This window comes from Stegastes partitus, unplaced genomic scaffold (assembly GCF_000690725.1).
Source record: "Stegastes partitus isolate 25-593 unplaced genomic scaffold, Stegastes_partitus-1.0.2 Scaffold12, whole genome shotgun sequence".
Lineage (NCBI taxonomy): Eukaryota > Metazoa > Chordata > Actinopteri > Pomacentridae > Stegastes > Stegastes partitus.
Genome location: NW_007577743.1, coordinates 1,352,959 through 1,360,942, shown reverse-complemented (window position 1 = coordinate 1,360,942; position 7,984 = coordinate 1,352,959). Strand labels below are relative to the sequence as shown.

The window sequence follows — 7,984 nt, the reverse complement described above, 5'->3', positions numbered from 1 at the left end:
CGAGACGACATTGTGAGGTGCTCTCTTTTATTTGTTGCTAGAGTTGTCCTCTCATTTAAATATACCTTCCCATTAAAGAAGAAAATAAAACAGCTGTCACTGAAATAAGTTGAAATTGACAAAAGTAATAATAAATAAAAATGTAATGAAAATCATGACATTGCTTTTGAACTGTGGTTCAACAGAAATCTAAAAAAAACCCCCCAACTAAACAAAAAACACACGCAAGCAAACAAGCACGATGGGACCCGTAAACTAGTATTTTGTTGAACAACCCTTTGAGGCAATCAGTTGTTTTCTGTAACTCTCAATCAGACTTCTGCACCTGTTTACAGGTATTTTGAGTTTGGCCCACTGCTCATCAGCAAAGTGCTCTAATTTGTCTGGGACAGTTTTTTTTTTTTTTTTAAATTGTTCTTTTCAACCACAATTCAAAAGCAATGTCTTATTTCACTCAATTATAATTTAATATATATATATAATTACTTTTTTCAGTTTCTTGTTATTTGAGTAGCTATTATGAATTTTGCCTTTTCTTTAATAAGGGGCTTCCCTTATGAATAAATCTGTGAGGGCTGTATATTGGTGGCACTCATCGCCCTCCATACCCAGCGGCTGCTCCGTGACTCGGTCTCCATAAGAGAAGCGCGCTGAGCAACAACTGATGCGCCGCGTTTGAAGCCTTTTCCCCACGAGACACGGATGGCAGAGCATCGTGCGGGAAGAAGTGGACTGATGAACTCACAACATTCCCAAGGTAAGCCTGTGTTGCTTCCCGCGTACCGCTGGCGCTGATCGCGGATGCTGCGCACCTCAGCATCGGCAGCGTGGACGGTCCCCGCATCCGTCCACATGTCCGCAGCTGACATGAGCGCCCGAAACACATACAGTCTGCGCTCTGCAGCATCTCCGCCGAGCAGGAACGTCTTTTAAGAACAGGTCAGAACGGACAAAAGGCTTCTTCATGAGCCGCATCTGGTTAATCCTCCACGCAGAGGTCCGTCTAATCCACGGACGTGTACTGTCATACAGCCAATGCAACCCTGTAACGTATAGAGGAGCCTTCAACGCCCATGTAGCCTGTAATTCTAAATAAGCAACCATTTTTTAAAATCGAAAATGGCTTCTCTTTAAAATGCGGCTCTATATTTGTGTTGTCATCCCTTGAAATCACATTATTCCTAAAAAAAAAAAAAAAACATCTCCCACGTGCATTTAGTTGTTATGCTCTCAGAAAAGGGCATATATGTGATGTTTACAGCTCCAGCTTTGTGTCCTGGCTGCTGTTGGTGGAGGGTTCCCATGTGAAGGGCCCCACAGGAGCTGGCTCTCCATGTTCCAGCTAATTGGCCAATCGTGCATTTTTCCTCCCCTCCACCGTACACAATTAAATTCAGCCCTGAGAAGCATCTTTCACCCCGTCGTCTCGCATGTGTTTCTTGGAGGCATGTGTGGAGACATGCGTGGCTTACGTCTACACCTTCACACCAGGTTTTCCTGTTAGCGCGCAGACAGAGATCGATACACGCCGCCGAGGACAGACAGCCGAGGCTGAGCTCCTGCAGGACCGACGCACTCCAATGTCATACAACGCCGCAGGTTCATCAGGGGATTTCCCCCAAAGCTCCGACCCGTTCTGCGATACAAAAATATAAAGGCATCATGCAAATAGCCTCTGTTCTGCCTCACACAAGTCTAGTCGCTGTTATTTATAGAGCACGTTTGAAACAACAGCTGCAGAGCCTGCAGTGTTTCCCAGCAGAGGAATAAAATTAGCCTAATGAAGACCCCTGCAGTATGATATTGGATGTGAATTAACAAGAATACAGTAAATATAAAGGGTAAGCCCTTAAAAAAGTATATAAAATACCAGTTTACCCTGACTAATTAAAAAACAAAAAGGTATCAGGAAAAAATAGTAAATAAAAGTAAAAACAGTGGAATGCTGCAATGCTTAGAAAAAACAGTGAAAATAATAGTAAATATCTGTAAAATGATAATATTGTTAGCTGATTTGAATACAGTGAAAACATTGTAAAAGAAAAAAGTCATCTTGCAGCTGTCTGTACTCTTTCTTTTCTTATTGTCTTGTTTTTTTGTAACTAAATTATTACTTTCAATGTGATTTTACAAGGTGCTATCTATAATTTAACAAAACATGTAAAATCTTTAAAAAAAAAATCCTATTTTCAATCTTGAAACATTTTTTTCTTTTGAAAACCTGTAAACATCTGTAAAATAAATATATTTTTTTTAATGATTGAAATGAATAATCACTCGCAGCAAGAAGGTTGCCGGTTCGCGTCCCGGTGGGGGCACCGGAATCTTTCTGCGTGGAGTTTGCATGTTCTCCCCGTGCAGCGTGGGTTCTCTCCGGGTTCTCCGGCTTCCTCCCACACAGTCCAAAAACATGTTGAGGTTAATTGGTGATTCTAAATTGTCCGTATGTGTGAATGTGAGTGTGCTTGGTTGTCTGTCTCTAAGTGTGGCCCTGCGATGGGCTGGCGACCTGTCCAGGGTGTCCCCTGCTTTCGCCCTAAGTCGGCTGGGATACGGTCCAGCCCCCCCCGCGACCCTAGTGAGGATTAAGCGATGTATAGAAAATGGATGGATGGATGCAATAATCATGTAATTTTACGGTCAAATATTGTCAAAGAACAAGCTGCTTTACAGTTTACTATTTGTAAAGACAAAGATTTTAGATGTCAGCGTTATATATAGTTTTGAAAACTTACATAAATTACAGATGAAATCTAGTGAAATCACAGAAAAGACACAAAAAAGGTTTACATGTTAATCTAAATTTAAAAAGAGGCCCAAACTAGGTTCTCCTGTGCCTGTTCTCTCGGTGGATGTCTCTGGATCTGGAGCTCCTGAACTACAGCCACTGGCCTCACCTTCTGCATCCTGCTGCCCCCACCATGATGCCTCCTGTTACCTCCACCAACCATGAAATGGAATATTTCATTGGTCCATTTCAAATGGAGGAACAAAAGGACAATAACTTCTAAAAACTTGTTTAACTGTAAACTAAATTTTATAATTCATTCTATATCCACCCAACCGGTCGCGGCAGATGGCCATCCCTCCCTGAGCCTGGTTCTGTCGGAGGTTTTTTTTCCCCCATGGGGGTTTTCGGTTCCTTCCCACTGTTGCAGACTGCTTGCGGACTGCTGAAGCTTATAGGGAATCCAAATGATTTGGATTGTTGGGTGTTTCTGCTTTTGTTAAGCGCTATGAGATGACTTGTTGTAAATATGCGTTGTAAATATGCGCTATACAAATAAATTTGAATTGAATTGAATTGAAACTATTTATAAAATCCACATCAAAAATATGTATCCTCCATCCATTATCTATACACCACTTAATCCTCACCCGGGTCGCGCGGGGCTGGAGCATATCCCAGCTTACTCAGGGCGAAGGCAGGGGACACCCTGGACAGGTCACCAGTCTATTGCAGGGCTACACTTAGAGACAGACAACCAAGCACACTCACAATCACACCTACGGGCAATTTAGAATCACCAGTTAATCTCAACATGTTTTTGGACTGTGTGGGAGGAAGCCGGTGAACCCGGAGAGAATCCACGCTGCACGGGTAGAACATGTAAACTCCACACAGGTGTCTTCATCGGGATGCGAACCGGCAACCTTCTTGCTGCGAGGCAACGGTGCTATCCACCGATCCATCTTGCAGCCCAAAATATGTATCTTTGAAAATGGAATGTATTAATTTACTACATTAAATCTTCTACAATTTAGATCAACAAAACAAAAAACCCTCATTATTTTACTTGCCAGTGGTTAAAAGGAGAAAAAAAATGCAATAAACTAAAATTAACGATTGAAAAACTAATTTTTGTAACTTTTTGTTTTTCACAGATTTTTTCTGTTTTGTTAAGTTAAAGTTAACATCTAAAATAAATCACTGAAAAGAAGTAATTTTCCTGTTCACTGTAGAAAAAATGTAACTACATTTTATTATGCTAAAAAACTAAAAATACTGTACAGATATTTGTCATAATTGTTTTAGCATTTTAATACTTTTTGAATGTTACAGTATTCCCTGGTTTTATTGTATTTTTTAAACTTATTTTTTCAGGCACTCGCTGCCAGATTTTTTCCACCATTTTTGTAATGGATGTTTTTATTTTGTTTGTTTTCTTTTTGGACCACGTGCAGCTCCAGGGTCAGAAATAACTGTAAGGAGGTACATAGACAGAGAGGACAAAGCACATGCAGGAGAGAAAAGACAAAATTAAAAACCTGCAATAGTGCTCATAGAGGCATGGAGTAAATGACAAGCGTTAACACATATGATGAAAGCCATATTAACTGGATGGCCAAAGTAAAGCATGTTGGCTTTACTGAACAACAAATAGAAGTATAATGGCACAAGAGTAATAGGGAAAACTGGGTAAAATCAGACAAACTGTCAGTACAAAACAGTAGGACGATAAAATGAAATTAAGAGTGGATAGGGCCGCTTCAGAAGGAGCTAGAAACAAAGAACAACAGGTGAGCATTTCATTTTGATTTGAAAATGCCAAAGTTGGAGCAGGATTTATTGTGGAACAGGAGACTGGATGTAATTAAAAAACAAAACAAAAAGAGCCCAGTCATGTTTGGGTTTGAGGCGTGAAAGCAAGTAATGATGACCTGAGTGGCCACGGCATAGAAGTGGAGTTTACATGTTATATTGTCGAACTCAACCACTGAGGGCTTTATAACTAACAGTAATAGGTAATGCTGTCTTTTTTGTACCAGTTAAAGGCCTGAAAGCTGCAATTGCAATGAGAGTAAAAGTTAATAACCTCTGTTGCTACGGCTGGAAAAAGGTTGAATGTGAGGGTCCGTGTGTTGGTTTGGTAAGCGTTACAACCAGGTGACATTTAGTTTAAGTAATTGTAAAGATGGAAAGAATGGATTAAACAACCTAAACATAGCATGTTAATGTGGGCGCAGTACAGATGTTTGTATGTGTTACACCCCTGAAAAGGGGAATAAGGTGTTACTTTCTTCACGTCCAGCCTTGTAATGCATTTCTTATATCAGAACAATACATCATTTTATAAACACATCGCAAAAGCTAGAAAGAGAGCTACGGTGAAGCTAAACAGAAGCAGCGCCTACTCAAAGCTACAACAATAACAGTTATTACAGAAAGATTTTACCTCTAACTTCATTCTTAAACAACAGAGAACATAAATACACACTGCAATATTTGACGGAGGTTTTACCTGAAAAGGGGAATAATGAGGACAAGACACGAGGTGTTACTTTCTTCACGTCCAGCCTTGTAACGGACGAGCAGGAGCAACACGGTTCCCGACATGAACTCAGACATACCCAATCGATTCCCGGGTAGCAGGTAAAAACTCTTAAAACATAAATTCTGGGGGAAGTACCCTATTAAAACAAGGCAAAACAATAAATGAGCAAAAGAACATTTAAACAATGACACCTTCAACTCGGTACTGCGCCAATGCGTCACTTTATAACTTTTCAGCGTAAAGACCAAAATAATCGATAGCGGATCAATCATCAATCTGCTCGTTTTTCCTTTTTGAAGCGCTAATACAAACCAAAGCAAATCACTTCCCTTTCTCGCCTCAACACAGAACTGACTTTTAAACAATTAACATTTTTTATAACCATTACATATGGAGGTATTATTGTTGCAAAACTATTTTTTAAATGAGTTGTGTGTCTGTATCTCAATCTGCGTCTGTTGTGAGATTTGTGAAAGTGTAAAAAGATTTGTAAAAGATTAGTTGATGTGTAAAAAGCCATCAGACGGCGCCCAGAGTCTTTGAGGTCATGCGACATTATCCGGTACGTGTGAACAAGTTAAATGTGCTGAGTTTGTGGGTCCCTGAGCAATAACTGAGCAATAACTTTCATGATGGCTTGACATACACACATGGACAAAATTGTTGGTACCCCTTGGTTAATGAAAGGAAAACTCACAATGATCACAGAAATAACTTGAATCTGACAAAAGAAATGAAAATTAACCAACTAAAATCAGATATTGCTTTTGAACTGTGGTTTAACGGAATTAGTTAAAAAAATAAACTCATGAAACAGACCTGGACAAAAATGATGGTAACCTTAACCTAATATTTTGTTGCACAACCTTTTGAGGCAATCACTGCAATCAAACGATTTCTGTAACTGTCAATGAGACTTGCACCTCTCAGCAGATATTTTGGCCCACTCCTCATGAGCATACTGCTCCAGTTGTCTCAGGTTAGAAGGGTGCCTTCTCCAGATGGCATGTTTCAGCTCCTTCCACAGATGCTCAATAGGATTTAGATCAGGGCGCATAGAAAGCCACTTCAGAATAGTCCAATGTTTTCCTCTTAGCCATTCTTGGCTGTTATTAGCTGTGTGTTTTGGGTCATTATCCTGTTGCAAGACCCATGACCTGCGACTAAGACCAAGCTTTCTGACACTGGGCAACACATTTCTCTCTAGAATACCTTGATAGTCTTGAGATTTCATTGTACCCTGCACAGATTCAAGACACCGTGTACCAGATGCAGCAAAGCAGCCCCAGAACATAACAGAGCCTCCTCCATGTTTCACAGTAGGGACAGTGTTCTTTTCTTTTTTTGCGTCTGTGAACTTAGGATTGATGTGCCTTGCCAAAAAGTTCCAGTTTTGTCTCGTCTGTCCATTGGATGTTCTCCCAGAAGCTTTGTGGCTTGTCAACATGCAGTTATATTCCAATCTGGCTTTTTTGTGATTTGTTTTCAACAATGGTGTCCTCCTTGGTCATCTCCCATTAAGTCCACTTTGGCTCAAACAATGACAGATGGTGTGATCTGACAATGATGTACCTTGACCTTGGAGTTCACCTTTAATGTCTTTAGAGGTTGTTCTGGGCTCTTTTGTTACCATTTGTATTTTCCGTCTCTTCGTTTTGTCATCAACGTTCCTCCTGCGGCCATGTCCAGGGAGGTTGGCTAAAGTCCCATGGATCTTAAATTTCTGAATAATGTGTGCAAGTGTCGTCACAGGAACATCAAGCTGCTTGGAGATGGTCTTATAGCCTTTACCTTTGTCTATAATTTTCTTTCTAATCTCCTGAGAAAACTCTCTCCTTCACTTCCTCTGGTCCATGTTTAGTGTGGTACACACCATGTCACCAAACAGCACAGGGACGACTTGTAACCCTAAAAATAGGCCAACTGACTGATTACAAGTTTGTAGACACCTGTGATGCTAATTAGAGGACACATCTTGATTGAACATGTCCCTATGGTCACATTATTTTCAGTCTTTTCTAGGGGTACCATCATTTTTGTCCAGACCTGTTTCATGAGTGTATTTTGTAAAATAATTCTGATAAACCACATTTCAAAAGCAATGCCTGATTTTCATTGCTTAATTTTCATTGAATTTTCATTTATTATTACTTTTGTCAGATTCAAGTTATTTCTGTGACTGTTGAGGGTTTTTCTTTCATTAACCGAGGGGTACCAACAATTTTGTTCATGTGTGTAACTACAGAGGTACAGATCAGCAGAGCGCTATGCAGCGAGAATAAACAAGCCTGTAAGCCTAAGCTCAGGGCAAAGAAACCCTGGAATCTCTCACAGCAGAAGTGAAGCAAAAGACGTGTAAAAGACAGATTATTGTGAGGCCTGTTTTACTTGTAACTGGTGATTTGTCTGTGTTTCCAGCACTTGTCGCCAAATACTTTTCATCTATCAATATCTTTGTAAACATTTACAGATCTTTTTACGCACTGACAAATCTTTTACAATTTTTTTTTACACATTCACAAATCTCACTGCAGACACAGATTGAGATACAGACACACAACTCTCCATACACATTTACAAATAGTTATACCCCCATATGTTTGCATTTAGTTCCCTCTGGACACACGAACCAGACCACATGCGGATAAATACACTGTATGAAACCCTCCCAAAAAAACACAAACTCATTTTACAGTATTTTTTTGTAT

The 7,984-nt window shown here is 40.0% G+C and overlaps 1 protein-coding gene across 1 annotated transcript in view; it reads left to right on the top strand.

The window, feature by feature from the left end:
* The first annotated feature begins 610 nt into the window (after window positions 1-610).
* The window catches only part of slco4a1 (solute carrier organic anion transporter family, member 4A1), a 52,116-nt gene continuing 44,742 nt past the window's right edge, over window positions 611-7,984 (top strand). The window contains exon 1 of the mRNA XM_008288114.1: window positions 611-757. The gene's annotated coding sequence lies outside the window, so the exon portion shown is untranslated. The remainder of the gene's footprint in view (window positions 758-7,984) is intronic.